This window comes from Sarcophilus harrisii, chromosome 4 (assembly GCF_902635505.1).
Source record: "Sarcophilus harrisii chromosome 4, mSarHar1.11, whole genome shotgun sequence".
NCBI lineage: Eukaryota > Metazoa > Chordata > Mammalia > Dasyuromorphia > Dasyuridae > Sarcophilus > Sarcophilus harrisii.
Window position 1 is genome coordinate 33,672,454 of NC_045429.1, and position 25,588 is coordinate 33,698,041.

Genomic DNA, 25,588 nt, shown 5'->3' on the forward strand with positions numbered 1-25,588 from the left:
TGTCTTGTGCCAGGCACCCAAGTGAGATCTAATGGCTGTAGAATCACAGGTGTCAAAGTGGGGAAGCATTTCACTGGCCACCTAATTCACCCATGATATGAAGGAAAATCTCTCCTACCCCCTTGCCAAAAGGTGGTGAACACTTCTAGTGAACAAGGGCGAAAATTGACTTTCTCCTGATGCAGCTTAGCTCCTTCTTAGGGAGTTTTTCTTCACATCAAAATCAGGTCCTCTGAACCTTTCACCCAGTGTTTCCAGTTCTGTCCTTTGGAACCTCCATGCAGAACAAGCACCATCCCTCTTTTTGACTGTCCTCCAACATTTTTATCTTTCCCTGTATCCCCATACTTTGGTCCAGTGTGTGACAAATAGCAGGCAATTAATAAATGTTTACTGACTGACAGCTATCATTTCTGATCCCATCTCCTACTCCCACCTCTAGGCTAACTGTTTCCAAGAGATCCTTATCTTGTATGCTTTTTTGTCCCTTTGCCATTCTGGTCTTCTCTGTACTTTCTCCGGTTTGCCAGTGTCCTTCTTAAACCTTGCCTAGGGAAGATATAGATCATTCTGTCATGAAACGTGTAATTGGAAAGGTCATTTCCTCAAGGTCATGTGGCTGGCTAGGAATAGAACCCCAGATTGCGGAGTCCCGCTTTCAGTGTTCTTAGAACTATCCCACACTGACTTTTTCTTCTTCTGAGTCACAATAACCTACAGATGACAGAAGCTGGCCAATTTAACATATGTCTTGTCCTCTGATAGCCTGTATTACATATTCCGCGCTGGCTGCAAACTTATGACCAAGTGTGATAATGGATAGAGTGTTGGATTTATTCCTCTCCGGGCTGTATTTTTGGCTTCTAATCCAATCCTATAAACATCAATTAAGGACCTATTATGTGCCAGGAACTATGCTAAACATCGAGTTACAATTAATAAACAGAAATACAGTTCTTGCCCCTAAGGAGCTTGCAATCTAATGAGGGGAGACAGCACATAGTAAGAGTTAGGAAAGGAGGGGTGTTGGATGAGGGTAAAGTGAGACCTGGAGGGCATCATCTTGTTTCATGGAGTTGAAAACAGGGAGAGTACCTCCTCAGACTTTATCATGCCATAGAAACCTCTTTACTAGATGTTCCCTTCAATCTTGGATTTTTCATTTTTGAAGTAACCCTGTTTCTGATTGGCTGGTTTCTCCCAAATCCTTTATTTTAAGAAGGATGCCCAGGTCAGCCATATCTTCATTTCTCTCTGGGGTTATGACTCTCTGGATTTTCTCTCTTCAACTTTCTTCTTTTCAGCTTCCTTTCACAAGAGTTGTCTTCCCTCCATTAGAACATAAACTCTTTCAGAACAGAAACTCTTTTTTTCACTCATTTTTATATTTTCCCGGCACTTGCCATACTCCTTAGCACACTACTAAATGCTTATTGTTTGCTTGCTTTCAGAATGGGAAAGACCTGAGTTTGAATCCTGCTCTTAAATAATGTGATTCTGAGTCATTTAATCATTCTATCTTTCAGTTTCTTTATTTGTAAAATGGGAATACTTCTCAAGATTTTTGTGAGGATGAAATAAAATACTATAACTAAAAGGCTTTGCAAACCTTAACATGCTATATAAATGTCAGCTATTATTATTACTTCCCAAAGTCCTGGTACTTTTTTATTTGCATTAGACATTTTTCCCTACCAAGAATCCTCTTTCTTCCTGCTTATCTGCCTCTGTTCCTTTCTACCTTTCTCTCTGCTTAAACACATACTCAGTTATATATTAGTGACATTTATTCACTGGACAATGCTACCTATTCAAATAATCATTCCATCATTCTGCTAAAATTCTTTTTTTCTTTTTGCTGGGGCAATTGGGGTTAAGTGACTTGCCCAGGATTACACAGCTAGGAAATATTAAGTGTCTGAGGTCAAATTTGAACTCGGGTCCTCCTGATTTCAGGGTTGGGGCTCTATCGACTGCATCAACTAGCTGCCCCTGATTCTGCTAAAATTCTACAATTCTTATTAAACTTTTGGATATGGTCCCCTACACTCATTGCTTTTTACTGCTTTATCTCTGTGACTCTTTAACTCCTTATAATTCATCTTTTTACTTTGCAAGTCTATTGAAATCAAGTGCAGCAGTGAATGATATTTTAACTGCCAAATCCAATGGCCTCTTTGACTTTTTCATAGCACAGTTGACCACTTTCTCCTTTTTTTTTTTTGTAAACTCTCTTCCTTTGACTTTTCCAATATGGTTCTTTCTTGGTTCTCCTCCTTCTAGTTGACTATCCCTTTTTCTGATCTTTCATTGATTCATTTTCTGCCTTTTGTCTCCTCAGTTTGTGTGTTTCCCTAAACTTTGTCCTGAGTTCTCTCTCAACATTCTTTGCTAAACTTCTTGATAAATTCAATCATGAGTTTAGTTCAATACCTCTATGAAAATGGCTCCAAAATGGATTTTTCCAGGCCTGATCCTTGTTTTGAGGTCTGGAACCATATTTCTTGTGACTTCATATTGTCCAGTGAGCATATCTACCTGTTGTATCCTCAAACTCATTTTGTCAAAAATTATTTGCCATCTCTCCTAAACTTACCCTTCTTCTCAACATTCCTGTCTCACTTAGTGGTATTACTAAAGTCAAAGAGTAATCTTCAATTCGTTCCTCTTCCTTATGACAGTTATTGAAATAGAGTCTACTTTCAACAAAATTAGCATCTATCAAGTGCCCACTACTGTATATATCAGGCAATGTATAGAGGACAAGGATACAAAGAAAAAAGTAAAATAGTCTTGCTTTCAGGGATCTTGCTTGGCTTGGGAAAATGGGTACAACATTATCAATCAGAACATTAGCTTCTAAAGGGAAAAGATTGCTTTGCTCGTCGGTTGTTATTCCTAGTGCTCAATAAAGTTTTGGCCAAATAATAATTGCTTAATAAATTCCTTAAAATGTAAATAAATGTTCATAATAAAAGGTTTGAAAAAACTAGACTGAGGACAGAGAACATCAATAACTGGGAAAAGAAGGGAAATCTTAGTGGAGGAGGATTTTGAGAAGTGAAGAAAAGGAGTAATTCTAGACATTAGGGAGGATTCTTTGAGAATCTGTGAACTTAGAGATATTGAATTTAAATAATAACACTGCTGGAAAAATTATACAGGATTGCAAAGAACAAATCAGAAGGGGGAAGAAAAGCGGATCAGGAAAGATCTTTAAAGTTTCTAGTCCAGTTAGGAGATAAAAGCTTGTAGTGGATTGGTAGGAGTGGAAAAAGAGAAGAAGAGACAGATTCAAGAGATATACTGGAAGTAGAATGAACAGGACTTTGCATCTGATTAGATATGAGATATGAGAGAGAAAAAAGCACAAAAAATAACATCTTGGCTTTGGACATAGGAATCCAGGTGAACGATGATGCTCCTGACAGCAATGGTAAAGTTAGCTGTCCTCTAGGTAATTGAGGTCAGGTCTGTTATATAAAAAATCATCTCCTTAGATGTGACATTTAAAGTTTTGGGATTGCCTTGAATTCCTGATAGGCAGACACAAGAAAGAAGAAGAGGGCCAAGGGAAGAAACTTAGGCAATTGTCACCTTTAAGAGTTGGGAAAAGTAAAAGGTGTCATGATAGTAGGCAAAAGCAAAGGAGGGGACATGCAAGCAGTGGTCCTCAAACTTTTGTTCTCAATATCTTTATTCTATTAAAAATGATTGAGGATCTGTCCAAAGAGTTTTTGTTTATGTAGGTTATAGTTATAGACATTGATCACATTAAAAATAAAAACTAATTATGAATTTGTAGACTCTCTGAAAGGATTTCAGAGATTCTGAGGATGCTCTGAACCAGACTTTGAGAACCACTGTGCTAGAGTGTACTCTCTGTGAAGGGAGGAGAGGGTATTCAAAAGGAAGGATTGGGTAGCAAATAGTATTGAATACTTCATAGAGATAAAGAAAGTTAGAGAAGGAGGAAGAAGACTGAAAAAGTTCTAATTTATTTCCTGCTAAATCTGATTCCCATGGAACTTTCCAGCCTTATTTCATTTTATTGCACTTTATGTATTCTACATTTCATCTCTACCATCTTACTAGCTATTCTTGAATTAAACCTATTCTTTCCCTTCTTTTTCTATTTACACAGACCAGCTTCCATTCCTAGAACATACTGCCCTCACATCTCTGCCTGTAAACATCCTTCTAAAGACCCGTTTGAGATGCCACTTTTTCCATGAAGTCTTCTGCGATTCCTCCACATGGAAGTTCTTTTTCCATACTAAAATGTCTTCCGGCACTTTGTCCATACGTGTCCTTTACTTTTATCCTTACTTGTGCATATATTCTATGTCGCTATGCTTGGGGTAAAAGATTGTGTTATTTTTCATCTTCGTCTCCTGATCGTTAGACATGGTGTCTTTCACATTGTATGTGCTTAATAAGTGCTTGTTGGGTTAAACTCTGTGAAAAGTGAAAGGGGTGTGGAGCTGAGTAATTGGCAGCTTTATATCCTTTAGGCGATAAGAGATCAATCATGATGTTGTCCTGGTGCTGGTAATTGGTGGAGAAACTGGTCCTTGAGGCGATAGAATCTGGAGCATGTGGAGAGATACCCAGGGTGGAGAGACGGAGCTAGTGTGGTGGAGAGAGTTAATAGTTGCCTCAGTCCACAGAGAGAAATAATGATCAGAGAGGGATGTGACTATGTGGTTGAGAGAATGTAATATGTTGTAAGTGAGTGTGTGTTCAGATGGGCAAACTTAAACGTGCAAGGCTTCTGGATTTTGGGAAGAATCTGTAGGGGTATAAATTCCTGGAGTATTGGATTCAGTCTGGAGGTGAGGTTTATTTGTGAATATGTAGGAATAGTGAAGAGTTCAGGTCTGGCAAGGAGATGGCATCTATCAGTATGGCTGGCCAATGAGAACAAGAATATAGATATAACTTCAGAGAGCCAATGGAATCCGTGGGGAGCTGTCAATTAAAGATGAGTCCGTCCAAGTAAGGTCTCCAGAACACAGAAGGCCCTGGGACTAAGACAGAGACCAAGTGTGGCAGATTGGATCCAGGACTAATCTCTTTGATTCTCCAGCAGTATAAGTCTAACCCCTCTTACGATACTTGAAGAAAATTAAACATGTCCCCTTCTGTCTTCCCTTCTCCAGTCTAAAAACCCCTGCTTCTTTTAACTGATCCTTGTATGTAAGACCTCAAGGTTCATCACCATCCTCATAATCTCACTTGAGGTGTTCCGCAACTTATTAATATCCTTCCTAAAATGTAATGTCTAGAGTTGAATATATCTATATGTATATGTATATGTATATCTACATCTATATCTCTATATATCTCCAGATATAGTATACATGGGTGACATCCCCAGGAATTGGTTCCAGAATGTAGGACCAGGGATGTCAAGCCTTCGGAAAGAACTACAGATGAGTGAAATGGTTCTGCACATGACTGGAACCATAGGCAAAGAACCTATGATAAAATATTTAATTCAAATTTTACTATAAGATACTGTAAACACCCCATAAAAGAAAAAGAAAAAGAAATTCAGACTTCTATGTCATGAAGGGAATGACAAAATTTTTTGTGGATTTTCCAGATTGTGGGGTGTACCACATCCCTAACCCCCATAGTGCAGAAAGGATAACTGTATATGTTTCTTCAAATAGAATGGAAGCTTTTTTAAAGGCAGGGGACTATTGCTTTTTTATATTAGCATCCCCACCCTCTGGTATAGTGCCTGATACATGGGAAGTGCTTAATAATTATTTGTTGATCAATTGATTGATTGATTGACTCTTTCCCCTCCACTAGTCTCTAAATGAGAAGAAGAGACTGTATTGGGAACACATAGGATCAAGTGATTCTTTGCTTAGAGTATGAGCTTGAGAGAAGAGCATGAGCTGCCTTTTGCCATTTGAATTTTTGGCTGAATTCTCCACCCCGGATCCTGCCAGTTGGTGGAGATTGAAAGGATGTTGAACACTGGAATTGGAAAATTTAGGGACATTTTTTTTTTCGTGGGAGGAGTCACGGCTTCCTCCTTTGACCTGAATGACTGTGCTAAGAGTCTTTGACCTTTGAGAAGTGCAGTCCACTTTTGCCAATCACTTCTTCTCCGTGACTGGTGGCAATCTTAAAATGTGACAAGTTTTTTATAAGGTGGCCCACTTCAACCATTCGCCACTCACCAGTGTTTTAAACAGGCTGCTATGTAAGAATTGAGGGGTTAGATTAGCATGCATAGGGCACAGCATGAAATTAGCCCTGCTGTGGGGCTCAGCCTATTCTATACTAAGAGGATTGAAATTCACGCTGTTCATCATAAGACAAGGAGCTGATGTATATGATTGAATACCTGTGACTGCCGTGATTTTATATCAGCCAATCCTGCCTGCTGACTATCCTCCTATTATGCATGGAATTTAAAAATTATTATTAATCACTGTAAATCACTTTACACAGCACCTGCAGTAGGGCCTCAGGCTTTAGAATAACACTAAAGAAAATGAAATCCCAATTCAACTGCATGTAAGTTGGTCAAAACCCAATGGAAAAAGGAGTTGGGTGAGACTTGATCAAATTAGACCTTCCCTCATGATGGGTAGGGTGAGCAGTGTCCAAAGGCATTTTGTATCAGCCCCAGCCTCAGTCCCTTGTACAATGTCGCCCACAGGGTCCCAGGAAGGAATTATAGGCAAGAATATTCTGGATCTGAGGTCTTAGATCATGAAAAAATTATAGATACCACTTTCGCGAAGTAGGATGGGGGAAAATTTCCATGCTACTGATGTATTGAATTGAAAAAAGTAGTTTAATAATGTGAAGCATGTAAACTAAAAAATGACAATTATAATTCAATATTATTGGTTTCTTTGGTAATCTTGTGGATTATATTTTATGTATTTAAAAACACCATATGGAAGCTCGTAATCTTTACTAAGTTGCCTAAGAGTTATAATGACACAAGAAAAGCTAAGAAACTCTGCAATACAACAATAATCTCTGGTTGGCCCTTTATTTATCAATGACTTGGATCTAGACAAAGGGACCGTGTGCATTTAATTTGAAGATGAAAGATTAAAATGAGGAATAGTTTCTTCTCTAAAAAAATTAGAACCTTGGGTTGAATTGAATGTTGAAATTTAATACAGATAAATGTAAGATCTGAGACAGTGGATTAAAAAAACAACTTCATAAGTACAAGATAGGGATGTGTGACTGAAAAAATGTTGGTTTATTTTTCACTGGACTGCAAATTCAATCTGAATCATTGGTATGATGTGACAGTCCAAAATGCTACTGTTACTTTAGGCTGAATTAAGAATGTCCAGAATGAGAGAATGATAATGCTGTGTTTTACTTTGCCTGGATGAAATCATATTGGAGAATTATATTCAACTCTAGATATTACATTTTAGGAAGGATATTAATAAGTTGCAGAACACCTTAAGTGAGATTATGAGGATGGTGATGGACCTTGAGGTCTTACATACAAGGATCAGTTAAAAGAAGCAGGGGTTTTTAGATTGGAGAAGGGAAGACAGAAGGGGACATGTTTAATTTTCTTCAAGTATCATAAGAGGGGTTAGACTTATACTGCTGGAGAATCAAAGAGATTAGTCCTGGATCCAATCTGCCACACTTGGTCTCTGTCTTAGTCCCAGGGCCTTCTTCTGTGTTCTGGAGACCTTACTTGGACGGGCTCATCTTTAACTGACAGCTCCCCACGGATTCCATTGGCTCTCTGAAGTTATACCTCTCCACTATGAGTTGGGCCTTCTGGGTCTCACTGGACACACCATCAGCACTTGTCATGAGGTTAAACCATTCTTGACTGGATAATCATCTGGTTCCTCCAACAGACCTCTCTCTATTCACAGATATCTTCCTGGGCTTATTTCTCAAGGGTTACTTCAACTGTAAGTGGTACAGTGGATAGAGTGCTGGTTCTCAAGTCTCAAAGACTCATATTTGTGAGTTCAAATCTGACCTTAGGTACTTACTAGTATGTGACCCTGAGCCGGTCATTAATCCTGTTTTCCTCAGTTTCCTCATTTGTAAAATGAGCTGGAAAAGGAAATAGCAAATCACTCTGTGTCAGTACCAAGAAAACCCCAAATGGGGTCACAAAGAGTTGGACATGATTGAAAGAACTGAACAACAAAAACCTCCCCATTGCCCTTTCCTTTACTCCAAGTGCAATCAAGTCAGCACGCATTTGGTAAGTGCCTGTTTTATGTTGGACTCTTTTCTAGAGTTTGAGAATTTGAAAAAAGGCAAAACATAAGTCTCTGTCCTCAAGGCTCTCATGCACCTTGCAAACATCAATTCTTTATTCCCATTTCCCTCAACTCAACCAACACATGTTGTAATAGATGGGACACATACTCCAGATTGATCTGCCCCTTCACTTTGATTTCTGGAAGCCTTGATTCATAGCTGATAGATTTGCTTTTATCTTAAAGCTTTTCTCCTTCCACTCCCTTCATCTTCTGGCTCTCACAGAGACCTTTTTCCCTCCAGGCGATAGGATATCTTTGGCTCCCTTTCAGCTTTTCTTGCACTTTCAATCATATTCCCCCACGCGGGAGTAGCAATATTCACTGATTCCCCAGCACCACTTTGAGACTGTCCCTTTATACCATCAGATGGAAATTTCTTCTTTCTCCCTTTCAGGTTCACAGTAGCTATTATAAACCCATTTCTAGGATTCATCTTTCTTCAGGCATATGAGTTCAGTGTTTGACTCTCATTTCTTATACTCAGTGATATGAACAAATATATTGATATTCCCACACAAGACTGTGAGGTAGATAGAACACTGGTCTTGGAATCAGAAAGACTCATCTTCCTGAGTTCAAATCTGGCCTCAGATAATTACTGGCTGTGTGACCCTGGCTGAGTCACTTAGTTCTGCTTCAGTTTCCTCATATGTAAAATGAACAGCAGAAGGAGATGACAAACCATGTTAGTATCTTTGCTAAGAAAACCCCAAATGAGTCATGAATAGTTAGACAAGTCATAGTCCAACTGTACAATTCTTCAGTCTACTCAGTTCTCATAACCTACTCTTCCATTCTCTCTCAGCTACTTGCAGAACCTGTTATATTCTTGATTTTCTTGATTCTTGATTTTCATGTTTATGAACTCTGGAAATCTTTGCTAGCAAATCATTTTTATCATTCCATCTTTCCCTCAGCCTCATGATCCCTGCCCCTGTTCTGGATTTCACCAGGAACTCCAATTTCTCTGCTCTTCAGTTCTTTCTCAGGCCATCACCCCATACCTTGATTGTAGTCTCTTCACAATTCATCTCCCTTTTACTTATTCAGACTTTTCTCACTTGATTCTTTCTCTGCATGTACTCTCTGTGTACTCTCCTGCTAGTGGTTTTCCTCTGTGCAGCCAAACAGACTTTTGTTTTGGATCCTCCTTCTCTCATCTCTATGACTTTGTGTAGTATGTCTCTCATGCCTGGAACTCTCCTGGCTTCCCTGGATTCCTTCCGAATGAGCTAAAGTCTTAACTTCTGCAAGAAATCTGTCCCAATCCCCCTTAATACAAGTATCTTCCTTTTATTGATTATCTTCAGTTTATTCTGTCTATATCTTGTATGTACATTCTAGTTTGCATGTTGTCTTCTCCAGTAGACTGTAAATTCCTTGAGGGCAGGGACTGCTAATGCTTCATTCATTCATCCATCCATTTATTCATTTATTTGTTTGTTTGTTTGTTTGTCTATATATCTATCTTTGTTCATCCATTTATTTATTTGTTTATTTGCTTGCTATAGTGCCTGACACATAGTAGGCATTTTACAAATGCCTATTGACTGTCAAGCGATTAGATTTATATGGTATCTACACAAATCATCACAATAGAAAACAATACATGATAAGTGCATTAGAGACGAGCAAAGACATGTATTATGGATTTGTGGGTGGGACTGTCATGGCTACTATGGGAGTGGGAAATTGGGATCAAAAAGTCTCTTGGATGAAGAGGGCATTTGGCAGATTAGACTGTGGACTTTTTGAGAATGAGGTACAGAGCTTCTCTATATTTTTGTCTCTACTGTCTAATACTATTAGACATTCCCTGCACATATCAGGTATGTGATAAATGTTTGTTGGGTTGAATCAAAAGAAAAAATTAAAAACAGATGATCTCCAAGAGTATCTTTGATGATAATTTTATTTAGTTAAACAATAAGGAAGTCAATCCACTTTTCTAACTTCCACAATGCAGGACCACCTGGCAAGGCTTTGGCCCCTGCCTTGTGTCTTCCCTCATCTACTGCCCTGATGCTGCCATAGGGAGGATTTGATTCCTTCTTATATTCCTTTCTCATAGAGGCTTTCTTTTTTCAGACCAGCTGAAAACAGTGAGAAGGACTAGAATTTCCTTCCCATTCCAATCAACTTTCTATTGAACAGCTGAACAGGTCAGCACAGAGGTGCGCCCCCCCCTCCCCTCTCCTCAGCCTTGCCAGCCGCTACCAGTCTGGGGACCGAGGGGGAAATGACTAAAAATTGAACTGAGACCTCCCACGGGGCAGTGACGAGCTCTAGCCCATTTTTAGCACCTTTGAATGTGAAAATGTCTCTCAGTAGGATGTCCCCCCTCACTGTTTGTTTAGTGATGTGATCAAGAAATGGACACGATTTTCTGGGATTATTCCTGCCAGACACTAAATTACATTTCCAAGCACAAGCCCTTTTGATTTTTTTTCATCATGCATTTTAATTTTTATTATCGCACTAAGGATGCTGTGCTGCCTTGATCCCGTCAAAGCTATTTCCCCACTCAATTCCAGGGGAAGTGAGACAAGTAAGTTCCTTTGAGAACAAGGCCCTGATCACTTGGTCCTAGAACTTCTAGGTAGTTGGTCTCATACTAGGGAAGTATGGGGCAGCAGGATGCTTTTGAGCATTTAATCAGCCTGCTGGTTGGCTCCCCCAAATCAATATATTTTAGTGGCTTCCTATTTCCTTAAAAAATAAAATAAAATTCTTGGTTTGGTTTTTGAGTCTTTCACAACCTGACTGAAACTTATATTTCCAGCCTCATTTACATACCTTATTTTTTCATATACTCTGTGGTGAAGCCAAATTGGCCTTCCCATTTTCACAACTTTATGCTGGCCATTCCTCATATCTATTGCTGTCTCCTAGAATTCCTTACTTCCTTCAAGACTCAATGAAGTTATCACCTTCTACATATTTTTTTCGGATCTAGTGCTAGCCCTCTCTATCCCCCATCTTTTCATATTTCTGTTGGTTGTTGTCCTTCGTTCTTGAAGAGTCCAAATGAAATCACTATGACAGAGTCAAGTTACAGTGTGTCTGACTATTTATATTCATTCTGTGTGCGTGTGTGTGTGTGTATATATATATATATATATATATATATATATATATATATATATAGTTTACTCATTGATTCACATTAGGTGAATCACCATAAGTCACAGAGATGACCCTTATCTACAGCAAAACTTGAATTAATTACAAAGTCAATTTTCTGCCTGTGGCATTTCATATGAGACCAACAAAATTTTATTAATTGATCATTTTGGGAGCTACATCCATCTGTGAAAATGAGAAAAGTAGTGTTAACTCGAGGAAAGGACTTTGTTTATCTCACAGGGAGATCTGTGGAAGTGAGTGGTTGGCAAAGTGAGGCAAGATTCAAATGAAGTCCAATGTCAGGCATCTCAGTCCCGATGTGTCTTGGGTTGGAGTGGCTGGAAGGCTGCATCTGGAGATCCTGGCTGCTGGGATCTAACTAACTGGGACACTAACTCATAAGTAGTTTGATCCTGACAAGTCATTTTATTTCTTCAGGTCTCAGTTTCCTTATCTATAAAGTGAGGGTGATAAACTTTGCACTCTCAGTCTCAGAGAAGGCCTTCATAAGCCTCAAAGGGCTCTAGAAAGGTGGGTTATTATTGTTATCCAACTTTTCACCTATATATGCCTTTGTCTCAATCAACCAAGAAACATTTGTCCAGTGCTTACTATGTGCCAGATCAAAATCCGCATCATATCTTTGCTAGTTTGGGGCCTTAAGTTACATTAAGCTTTCTCAGTCTTTCCTCATCTGTAAAACGGGTATACTAGCACCTACATCCCAGGGTTGCTGTAAAAATCACATGAGGGAATCTATTTAAAACATTTTATATACCTTAAAACCAGGATATAAATGCTAGCTCTTATTGCTGCAGTTATGAAAATTTAATTTTTACATAACATTCTCACTTTATAAGATGGGAGACAGTAAGGGCTATCTTCATTTTACAAAAGAGCAAATAGTCTCAGAGAGATTAAGGAACTTACTCACAATCACTCATCTGATCAAGTGGGGAGAACTGGGACTTGAACCCAAGGTCTTCCAAATGCCTATTTTCTGCCTCTCTCCAAAACAATATATTGTATTTCTATTTCTTTCAGTGAAGATTTTTTATTTTCTTGCCTGGATCTATAATTTCTTGGATAGCAAGTGGTTCCACGAAATAACTTTCTTCATCAATGTAGATTCATACTTTTTTTTAAAAAACAATTTACACATGAAGTATGTATATGCATAGTAAATACTATAAACATAATAAGAACCAAATAAATATTTGTTGACCAACAATTGAATGACTCGCTGAAGAAACTAGATGAATGAAGATTTACAAGTTCCTTTGTGGTATGACATTCGGCAGAAAATGGACTGTTGTTGAGAATATTAGGAAATCCCAGATGCTAAGCTTTTGGCCTTTTCTAGCTTCTGTTTTACTGGAGAGAATTATCAGGGAAGGAAATCCTCCCCACAAAAGCTGACTTGTTAGGGTTTCAATAACATCTCCAATATGTTGGGCATTTTCTTCCCAGTGCTTTCTATTCCCTTAATCCTAGAGAAAGGTCTACAGGGAGTGCTAAAGTATAAGCAAAAGCCTTGTCCAAGGAAGTGGGATGTGCAGGCTTCTGAGGTCAACAGTGTCATCCATCAGTGTTCGATGTCATCCTTCAAAGACTTAAGTCAGGGCTTCCACTTCTGCTCACGTGACTTTCATACTCATAAGACCGATAGACCTCAGCCGTGGAAAAGTTTGTGAGAGGAATATGTCCCCATGTCTGGAGGGGAAGGTAGCAACCAGCAAATGGGTTGGGGTAGGAGGGTGGAGGTACGGCTAGCTTTTTTTAACTTGGTCTTGTTTAAATGAGGGCAAGCCCTGTTTCCCAAGGGCGGCCCTGTGGGATTCTAACTTTCGCACATCAGCTTCTTTCAGGCCAAATTCTCAGAGTGGTACATTGCAATTTGGGGACAGGTTTAAACAAGCAAAAATGGTCTTTCTTGGATTGATGTCTCCAGTAAACACTCAAATCCCTAGTTGGCCATAGCAAATCCCAGCAATTTAGGTCAAGAACTTCTAAATTATCCAGAGAAAACAAATGCTTTTTCTCCATCTCTGAATAAGAATCTTGCTTTTAGCAGGGCTTAGTGATGGTAAAAAGGAGTAACTCAAAAATGGAACAAAGACATTTCAACTGCCCTTCATTAAAAGAACTGATTGACAGCCCATTTCTCAATGCTTGACACATAGGAGGTACTTAATAAATGTTTGGTGACTGAAGGACTCTCCTGCAATCTTCCTAATCTATTCCTCATTCCCCAAGTCCTTGTATTACATTTCTTTGAGCTACAGTACCCTTTGACTCTTCTCCATCCTCCATGACCCAGGGTTGTTCCCAGACAGAAATCCTCAGTGCTGCCTCAGCCTCAAAGGGAATATTTCATATATGTGTCCCTTCTTTCATAGAGTCTCCTGATTTCATCAGCCGCCACTCAGTTTTCTCTCCTCTTAAAATTTCCCCAGTATTTCAAAGTTTTCCTTTGCCTCATTTATACTCTACCTTGTATTATATATTTATCCATGTACATGACCTGTCCCCACAGCAGAATATATGTTTCTTCAGTACAAGGGGTTGTTATTTAAAAAAAAATCATTGTATCCTTGGTGTCTTGAAGTATTCAAAAGATTATAAGTACACATATTTTATGTTTATATATAATATACACACATATATGTGTATATAAATGTTTCTATATGTATATGACAAGCACAAGCACATATATACAATTTGTATGTATATATATAGTATACATACTATATATGTATTGATATGCATATATATATATATATATGTATATATCTCCTTGATCCCCAAAGTACATATCTATCTATCTATCTGTCTGTCTTTGGTCTTTTGAACAGTACAAGAGAGGAGTGATGCAATATTTTAAAAAAATCTCTTACATTCAAGAAATTTATGTTCTATATTGAATACTATTCTTATATTCTCTTTCTATTATATATCTTCTTGGTTCCAAAATGTGTATAATAAAGCATAACAAATATAAGCTAACAGGTATTAGCTTAAGAGATTTTTACATTATATACTTACATGTACACATACATTTGAATATGTTATACATACATGTACATGTACCCACATAATACCAATGCACGTGATATATTTATGCATGTAGCACAACCAGTAAGCCAACACATTTACTTATATATTTTATGTTTTATTATTTATGTTTCTGGGCCACATGCAATTTTTATTTTCTATTTATATTATCTTAATAGATATTTTTGGATACATATTGCATACATATGATCACTCAGACAGTCCCTAAACACATGTGAACACTTGCATGTTTGTATCCCCATCTCAGAAGTTCCCAGTGATGAACTTTCTCTGTTGATGCAGAATGGTACCTTTTCTGCCAAACTTACCAATGATTGATCTCTCAGTTGCCTAATCTAATAGCCTTCTCCCATCCTCATCCTTCTTGACTTCTCTGCAGCCTTTGGCACTTCAATACTTTCTCCTCTGTTTTCTGTCTGAAAGCACCTTCTCAATTTCCTTTGCTTATTTTTCATCCATGTTGCCCACTAACTGTGGCTGCCTATAAGGCTCCATCTTTGACCTTTGGTTGCTTTTCTTTCTGTATTATTTGCTTTCATTCACTTGGTGAATTCATCTTCTCTTCATGGATTCACTGATCAACTCTATACAGGTGTTTTCCCAGGTCTACATGGCTGTCTCTAGTCTTGATCCTGAGCACTAATCAGATATCACCAATTCCCCATTGAACATCTTGCACTGAATAGGTATTGTAGGTATTTCAAAATCAACATGTCCAACCAGACAGAAATCATTATCTTTCTCTCCAAATACTTTCTCAACTTACTATTACTTTCCTCCAGTCATCCAGGCTGTAACCTCAATGACATCCTTGATAACTTATATTCTACCTCTCATGAGTCTGCATCTTTCTTATTACAGGTAGAAGTTCCCAGCTTTCTGCCCCATGTTTGATTTTCTTTCCTAATCTTAAGACTCAGATCTCAGCAAAAACTGGAATGTCTGGGGCACAGACCACAGGATGGGTTCCTAACTAAAGCACCTCCATTAGGAGAGATCTTCATTTGTGCAGTCACTGGCTCCATTAGCTTTCACTAAATAGTCCTTGCTAGAACTCTAGCAGTCAAACTTATGTAGCACAATCAACAGGGAACAACCAGAGAATTTTGGACAAGGTACTTTTTTTTTTCCTTTAAGGGAAGCTTCTCTAGCATTTACTATATGAATTGAAACGTGCTCCCTGTCCCATAGACCAATACATTGTCAGGTGGGCTCACTCACCTCCTGGTTTACAGGGCTCTTCTTCCAACTCAATTATGACTGAGAATAATGAATTTATCCCATTTCCCCCCAACCTGCTCTACCTATACCAAATGTTGTAGGTGCTCTAATATTAGCACTCTCCTAGTTCAGGTTTGATGTTGAGATGAAATGAGTTATTCCACAACTCACTGAACAATTAACAAAAGGAGTTTCACTATGTTCTAACATCACAAGGAGATAATGGCACTGGCCTGACCTGGATGCTTCCCCCCTTAGTGGAAATGCTCTGGTCATTAAGGCAGAAGACAATGAAGGACATAGTGACTTGTATGGTGTCAGAGAGGTAAGGGTCTTTTGGTGACCAGGAAGATGCATCAGGACAATCCAATCCTAGGATAGCTTTGTTTCCTTGTAGGAAAATATAATTTAAAGAAAGAGCTTTCTCATGCTGTGGCTGGGACAGAGAGAAGCTTTGCTGAGGAAATCCTAGTAAATTTCCCATTACAGCTGGAATAATGTTTTTTGCCTTTCTTTGTATCTTTAGTGCTTAGCAGAGTGCCTGATGCATAGAAAGCATTTAATAAGAGCTTCACTTGACTGTTGGACTCAGATGGACGTGGGTTGCTGACAGTTGTACTTGTCCCCTTTAGCAAGTTCTTTAACCTTTCTTGGGTCTCAGTTTCCTCATGTGTAAAATAAGCCATCTGATCTCGATGTCCTCTTGAGATCCCTTTATATCTTGAATCCTAACACTTTCCCCTGAAAGTCACCTGCTCTGGTTAGGAGAAGCTGTGTATTTATTCATGTACGGACAACCAGATTTCCCCAGCCACCTTTATCACAGTCAGATGCTTTGGGTTGTAATATCAGCTATGCAATGACAGCTTTCCTACGACCATGCTTGCCAGACAGTATCGAGAAAGTGACAACTTATGCATATTAAAGCGAGTTCCTCCACATCCAGACCGCATGCGCACACGTGAGTGCCTGTGCACACTCACCAGGGAGGTGTGGACTCCATGTGCTAATCTTTTAACTTGCTTTTTCCCCTCACATCCTTCCCTTTGGTATTTTCAGGCTTCCCCCCACTCCCTGCTGACTATCCTCCCTCTATGTAGGGACCCGTCTTCTAGTTCTCCTATTTCTTTTCCTTGATTCTGGATTTTTTTTGTTTTGCAAAATAAAGCCCCTGCATCAACTCTGGATCCAGTCAGAGTTATCCCATGCTTGAGAACCATCCATCTTGCCCTTTTCTCCCTCCAGCACCAGGGATGCACTGGAGTAGCCTACGGGACATTCTGATTAGCTTGTCTCACTTGTCAGGTGATGGGGTGATGCGGTGGCGGTGACAAAAATCCAGTGCCATCTGAGTCCTAGGTGACATACACAGTCCCAGAGAGTCCTCTGGTCGCTAGGTGATGAGGCTCAGTGGGGAGCTTTTGTCTCTAGGTAGAGGGTTTAATAATACTCCTTTCCTTTTCCAGCTAGCACTTTTCATCTGAATACCTCCAAGCACTCAGGAAACATTAATTAATTAAGCCTCCCAACAGCCCTGTGATATAGGTAAGGGAGATAAAGGAACACCTCTCTAGGGAAACAACATGGCAGCTGTTTAGCAACATGCAGGAATACTAAGAGGCAGGCAGTGAGGAGCTGCATGCATATGGATTAGGGAAGGGTCTGCTCCAGGTTGGAATTCTGTTTGAGAATTTGGCCCAGATGCTGAGGTAAACTGCTCCATCTCCAGGAAGAGTGCTGGATCTTTGCACACGTTAGTGGGGAAGTGATGGGATTTTTTTGGGTTTGTTTGTTTTTATTGTAAATTTTCCAGTGTCTGGCTTTGGAATCTGGAGGTAGCACCTACAAGCTCCTTCTGTCAATCTCTTGAGTTTATTTTTGGTTCAGAAAGGACAGTGGCAGCTGTTGAAGCCCTCGGCTCACAGGAAGATTATCCTAAATAGGGAAAATGGGGAAATTCTTAGATCTTCCAATCATCATGTTCAAATCCTCCTGACTCATTTGGATTTGGTACTAATCTCTTGTTTATCAGCTGTAAGACAAAGGTGGCTCCTGGCAAATACAATTAGGGGATTGTTTGCCGATGATCTTAAAATGATGAAGCTGTTAGGGCTCTCAGGCCCCTTTCCATCTATTTTCTGCTATCAAAAGATGACTGAATGGACAGCCATTTTTTTTGAATGCTAGGTACTATTTGAGTTGCTTGAGAACTTATCAAGAGGGGGTCATATGAGACTGAAGATCATTTTGTGCTTTTATCTGTTTTCTATCTTGCCATAGCTAAAGAACTCTTAGAATCAGAGATTTAGAGCTAGAATGCTTTTGTAATGACAAGAAACTGGAAACTGAGTGGATGACCATCAGTTAGAAAATGGCTGAATAAGTGATGCTATATGAATGTTATGGGATATCATTGTTCTATAAGAAATAATCAACAGGAGAGACCTGGAGAGACTTATATGAACTGATGCTAAGTGAAGTGAGCAGAACCAGGAGATCATTGTACATGGAAATAAGATTATATGATGATCAATTCTGATGATCATGGACATTCTCAACAATGAGATGATTCAGACAAGAGATTTTATGCTGAAAAGAGCCATTTGCACACAGAGAAAGGACTGTTGGAAGTGAGTGTGAGACCACAACATAGTTTTTTACTTTGTTGTTATTTGCTTGCATTTTGTTTTCTTTCTCATTTTTTCCCTTTTTGATCTGATATTTCTTGTGCTGCACGATAGTTGGGGAAATATGCATAGAAGAATTGCACATGTTGTACATATATTGAATTACTTGTCATCTAGAGGAGGGTGGGAGGGAGAGAAAAAATTTGGAACACAAAGTTTTGCGAGAATGGAAACTTTCCAAACTATTAGAGTTATCCCAAAATGGAAAGAGCTGCCTTGTCAGAATATTGAGTTCTAATTGAGATTTTCAAGGGGATGACTAGTTGGAGTCAATTTAGAAGGAAATAATTTTCAGATACAGGTTAATCTAGATGACCTCTGAGGTATTGACCCCCCCCCCCCAGCTTTAAGAGATTGTGACTTCATGAATCTATTTTTTGCAAAGCTTTTGGGATTAAGTGACTTGCCCAGGGTCACACAGCTAGGAGGTGTTAGGTGCCCAAGTCTGGATTTGAACTCAACACTTTTTTTGACAGCGAAATCAGTGCTTGATCCAAGGCGCCATCTCTTCCCCCCATGAATTCATTTTGCTGATCAAAGAATGAAAGATCTTATCTCACAGAATCCAAAAGCTGGATGGAATCTGAGAGATCATGCAGTCTAACCTCTTCATTTGAAAGATGAAACTTTTTGTTTCTAATTTTTCTGAGTTGGTCTTCCACTAAGACAGAAATCAAGAGAGTCATATTTCAATGTCTTTGTAAGGGGTTTCTAGAGAGAGGCAGATATTGATGGAAATGGGGAGAGGGGTTCAATGGAGTGAAGTGCACTCAATCAAATGAGTTTTGGTGATTATCATATGGGTCAGCAGGCTGGCCACTGAGCCAAGTGATTTCGCTTGCTGCCCTGTCACAGTTTGGGCAAGGAGTGCGTTTCAAGGGTGATGGGTCAAATTTAACTTAATAATTTTTTTCATGGATACATACCAATCTCTCAGGAAAAGGAAGAATTTTTTAACTATGAAAGGTTTCTTAGGGTAACATCAAAGCCAGAAATAGGCCGAGGTAAGAATTTGTTGGAAAGCAGTTAGTAGATAGTGAAAATCAGTTCTTTTGGTGAAAACAGAATACTTTCTCAGATCCAGCTTTCATCTGAAAACTTTGGGCTCCCATCTTCTTGACTGCATTTGTAGAGCACGCTGGAGTTTGCAAAGCACTTCAAACATGCTATCTCATTTGGTGCTCACACTAGTCCTGCAACATAGATGGTATTATCATCTCCTTTACAGATGAGGAAACTGAGGCAAAGAGGGGTTGTGACCTGCTCAAGATCACCCAGCTATTAAGTATTTAGGGCTGATTTTGAACTCAGTTCTTCTTGATTCAAAATCAAGTGCTCTTTGATAATAGCTAATATTTATGTGGCACTTTTCATGTGCCAGACACTATGCTAAAAGACTTTTCAAATATTACCTCATTTGGTCCTCACAATAATTCTGAGAGATAAGAGCTATTATAATCCCCATTTTACATATGAGGAAACTGAGGCAAACAGGGTTAAATGACTTGCCTAGTTATTAAATATCCAGGACTGGATTTGAATTCTGATCCTCCTGACCACATGCTCATTACTATCCATTATGTCCATTTAACTGCCTCTTCTTGTTATATCCTTCTGAGATAATTTAATTTTCATGAAGAATGAAAATTTCATGTCTTTTCTATAAATTTCAGCTTGTTTTAGAGTACTTTCTAGTATAGTCTACTATAAAATTCACTGCCTATTTAAGGAGAGGGAGATACTATAGTGTTTGCTTAGTCTTACCCTTCATAAATGTTAAAAAGAAAATCTCAGAAGAACCCCTATCCAGAGGTTCTTATTCTTTTGGTGTGTCCTAGACCCTTTCTCTCAGAATTGTGTTTTTGAATGCATAAAATAAAATGCATAGGATTACAAAGAAAATCAATTATATTGAAATTGAGTTCACAGATCCCAGTCTTCCATGTATGGAATGCTCTGCTCCTGACCTCTGCCTTATAGAATCCTTGAAAGCTCTTCCTACAGGAAGATTTTTCTGCTCCTCCCAGTGATTAGTGCTTCTCCCACCCCCAAATTCCTTAATAGTGACTCTGTATATGTTTTGTATACAAATTATGGCAAGATCACTGATTTGCATTCAGGGCATCTGGATGGCCATGTAAAACTTTCATGTGTGTAAAACATCAGGAAACCTTTCAAGTAAATTGAAGATGTAGTGGAAAGACCTTTAGATTTGTTATTTGAGAACTTGGGTCCACACGCTTGTTACTTATTAGCTGTGAGGACTTGGGCAGGTCACTTCAATTTCCTGAACTGTTAGAAGGATGGACTGGTAAGGCAAGAAATTGTAAGATGAAGGGGTTTGGGCTAGATAATCTCTGCAATCTAATCTACTCCTAAATTCTATGATCTTTTGTGTAAGCATCATTTTAGGTAGCAGAATGCAAAAACTAAAATAAAAAAGCCCTTCCTATTAAGAAAATGCATTCTACTGGCACTGGCAGTGGTACAAAAATAAAAAAAACAATTTGAAGGAGATGGTATCTAAAATGAACCCTGGAATGCCAAAGATTGAAAGAGTTGGCTGTGAGGAGAGAGTACATTCTAGTTATGAGTATGACTTGTTCAAAGAGAACAAAGAGGGAGATGAAATGGTAAATTCTGGGAACAGCAACATGATCAGTTTGGTGGAACCAAAGTATACCTGAAGGGAAATTTTATGAAATAAAACTGAAAAGATAGATTGGAACCAGACTGTGAAGGGCTTTAAATATCAAGGTAAGAAGAGACTGCAGGGGAACTACCAAATACTTTTGAGGAGAGTAGTGATGTGGTTTAGAGTAGGACTTCTTAAATTTTTCGATTGACAATCCCCTTTCTGCCTGAGAAATTTGTCCATGATTCCAGGTATATAGGTATATAAAATTGATACATGAATGGAACATTTACTGATAATAAATCATAATTTTATGACCCTTAATTCAGTTGTAAGACCCCATATAGGGTCATGACTCACAGTTTAAGAAACTTTGGTTTAGAGGCATGAGCTTTAAAAAGGATAATTTTGGAAGTTGTGTGAAGAACATATTGGAGAGGAGAGAAACTGTAAAAAGGTGAATGTTTTGGGAGGACTTTTAATAGTCCAGGTGAAAGGTGATGGGGATTTGAAGTTGGATTGTGGTGGAATAAGGGAAGAGGAAGAGAAATTCCTAAGAGATGGTGATGAGGTGGAATCACAAGACTTGGCAACTGATTGAATATGGAGAAGAAAGAAGAGAGAGTTGAAAGTGATTGCAAAGTTGCAAATCTACAACTTTATACCTTAAAGTAGAATTTAAGATTTGGCTTGGAGGGGAGGGGAGAGGCTTGGAGAAAGGGGAAAAAAAGAGAGGACATTCCATGTAGGGGGAACAGTATAAAACACAAGTTAATTCTGTGATTCACACTCCTACTATCTTTTATGATGAGGAGAGAGCAAAGTATCTTTGTAACTTTTTTCAGTAATACCTCTAATTCTTAGAAGTAGAATATCAGAAGAAATACATGGCATTGGTTGAGACATAAGAGAAACACAAGAGACATCAGTATGTAATAGGTTTGAAAAAAATAGACAAACCAAAAAAGCCTGACTTTCCATTATTTAATTTTCCATTATTTTTAGTTTAATGCTTAGTATGTGAATGTAAGTAGGAAAAAAAGACTTATTTTTCCATCTTTGAATAAGGAGCAAACAAAGAGTGCTTGCGAAGAAGCAGATCAGTGAAAGAACAGAAAAACTTCCATTTTTTATTGCAGGGGTAGGGAACCTTTTTCTGCCAAGAGCCATTTGGATATTTATAACATCATTCCTGAGCCATACAAAATTATTGACTTATCAAACTCCAACAGTGGAAAGTGGTTGTACCTAGCTGTCAGCTTATCATTGCCTATGATTGCCTCAGCAAATGACTTAAGGGTCTTATATGACCCATGTGTCAATGTTCCCTGTAATTTTCTTCTCTAAAATATAATGTTCTCTAGGTGCAGGTTTCTTGGGGGGCTTCTGGAGGCAACCTTCCTTTCAGTTCAGTGTAATCACTCCAAATGCAGCCAGGATTTAAAGTCCAGATCCTTTATCGTCTCCTTCAACATAGCCCGGTTAGCTTTCTTAGAGGCCTATCTCTCTCCTTGGTTCTGAGAGCTCTTGCCACTAGTCCTTTGTCTCTGCCAGCTTCAGCCTCTCTTCCTCTGAATCTCCAGCCAGCACAAAGGTGGAAGTTGGAATGAATCTGACCCCACCTCCAAGAGTGGACTTGTGGGCTTCTGTGTCTGGCCCTGAATGCTTCTTGCTTATCTGCTGTGCACTGAGTACACACCAATCATTACATCACTAGGAGACAATTATTTGTTGTAGGATTAAATCAATGCTAAATTAGATTTAACCATTGTCTCCTCAATTCCGCTTAGTGCCTTGTTTCAAGTTCTGACCCATAACATCTCCTTGTAGGATCAGATCAATCATACGGAACTAGGCTAAATTAGATAACTATTGTCTCTATCGATTCCACTGTCTTAGTACCTTGTAAGAATCATAACAGTTCCCCATCCCTATTTTATTCCATCACTTCACACTTATGTAGAAACACAATATGGGAAGAGAGATGAGAGATGAGTTCAAGACTACAAAGATATTTTCCTCTCTTCTTATTGTAAATGATTCTATGGTTATAAAGGTTGCCTAATTGATATCCTCATTTTATAGAGGAAGACATTGAGGCTCATGGAAGTTAAGGGACTCCCAAAATTCCCCAGCTAAGAAATATGGGAACTGGGATGTGAACCCATTTTTCTCTGACTTGGAAACCAACATGGGAAAGACATTAAAATATTATCACTCATTTCCTCCCAGTTTGACTGTTTACAACTAACTGGGGAATCTTGAGCACATTTCCTGATCTGTAAAATGAAAGAGCTAAACTAGATAGCCTTTTTAGAATTTTGAATTTGTGATAGCCCCGAAGATCTTGGCTGGGATTACCTAGTCACACTAGTCAGTCATACCTTGCAAAGATCACAAGATCATCATTAAATACAGCTGAGAGAGAATCTTAGTAACTTTCATTTAGTCTATCCCTCTCATTTTTACAGATAAAGAAATGGGACAAGAGTAGCAAAGTAACTTGTCCTTGATCATCAAAGTAGTAATTGTTAAGGATTCATGTCTGTTTACTCCAAACCTGGTATTCTTTTCACTGTCCTTGTCCTGTGGGTGAGTATCTCAAGACAGGAAAATTATGATGGCAAGAAATGGTCTAGTGCAGATTTAGAATCAGATCATTATTGGGGAGCTAGAGAGAAACCTTAGTCTGTTGGATAGAAGCTAGATGTACAGAAAATAAATTTTCTCTTTTATAATTTTACATGGATTTGAACTTTCCTATCATTTCTCCTCCCATCATTGTGCTTCACAAATACAAGTTTCTTCAGTTAGATGAATGGAAATGGTGGATGGAGAAGATGAGGTGATAACTTAGAAAATCATCTAAGTATGACTAGAGATCAAAAAGTCATTAGTTGCTCCAAAACCACATCCTATATGTCTTTGTATTTTATTTATTCATTTATCTATTTATGCATTCATTTATTTGTTTAATAATTCGTCTATTTAGTCAACCAGTCATTTGCTTATTTATTTATTTATTAGGTCTAGGTCTCCTTATCTTATCTAGGTAAAAGGTACAATAGCTACTCATAGATCCAATCACACCATTAATAGTCAAGGAAAGTTGAACCTTTTCTATTTCTGACCTCTTTAGGCAGCATGATGATCTCTCTCTCTACTTCTGGATTTCTACACCAAAAATATGAGATCAGCTTGAGTCATATTACATCTCAGAACTTCCCAACTCAAAGTCCATCGGTCAAAAACCTTAAGTGCCTGCTATGTGCCAAACACTGTGTTAAGCACTGGGGTTATAAAGAAGGTTCAAGGGACTCCCAATCTAATGAATACATTACAGACAAAATGCATACAACTCTGTACAAACAAGATATAGACAGGATAAAGTGGAGATAATTGAGAGAGAAGACGCTAGAATTAAGACTGAGAAAGGCTTCCTATGGAAGACAGGATTTTGTCGGGAGCTTGAAGAAAAATGAAAGCTAGGAGGTAAAGGTGAAGAGGGAGAGCATTCTAGGAATGGAGGACAGTCAGTGAAAATACTTGGATTCAGGAAATTGGATGTCTTATTCAAAGAAGAGAAAGAAGACCAATGTCGTAGGATTGCATTGTACTTTGTGGGAGACAGGGGAGTGTAAAGTCTAAGAAAACTGGCAAGGTAGAAGGAGCAATTTATGAAGGATTTTGAACAGCAAGTAGAATATTTTATATTGGATTCTGGAGGTGACAGAGATCTGCTGGAGTTGATAGAGTGTGCTTTAGAAAGATCAACTGGACAATTGAATGGAGAATAGTCTGGAGAGGGGAGAGACTTGTGAAGGTAAATCATCCTCAGTCAGCCAACCCCAGCCTCCCCAGTAGCAGAGATTATAGGAATGGACTATTATGCTTGGCTCTTTTAAAATTAGTTGCCTTTTTTGATTAGAAGGAATCAGAAGAAAAGTGCCAAGGAGTTACAGTCTCACTTGACTTCCTTTTCATTTCTCACAAATAATACCCTACATCTCCCACCTCCTTGCCTTTACATTGGCTGTATCTGAAACAGTTTCCATTTTTGTTTCATTACTGGTATCTAGCACAGTGCTTGCTACATTATTGACACTAAGTAAATGTTTGTTGGTTAATTAATTAGAGCATCCTTAAATGTTGTCCTCTTCTATGGACTTCTTGGTATGTTCTTCCACTTCTATTTTCTAAATAGAGCAGAAGATAAAAGAGAGGGAGTATGGGAGGATAAGGGACTTTCCAGGTGACATCCTTTTCCAACAAGCATATTTTGGTTCCTCTTTTTCTTTAACACAACAAACATGGATTCGCCTTTCTAGGTATCTCTTTGTTGCTGGAACTTGTTTCTTTCACCCGTGATGTTATTTGCCATTGAACATCTATTGAGTTTAAGATATGGTCAGGATGGAATTGTTGCCAAAGGTCTAAAACCATATATGGCATTGAAGCCCGTAGTTTGGATGACACTGTAGCACCTACTCCTGTGTATATATTTATTTTCTGTGGGAAAAAGAAATTAAGGTCCTCCTGTTTTTGGTGAA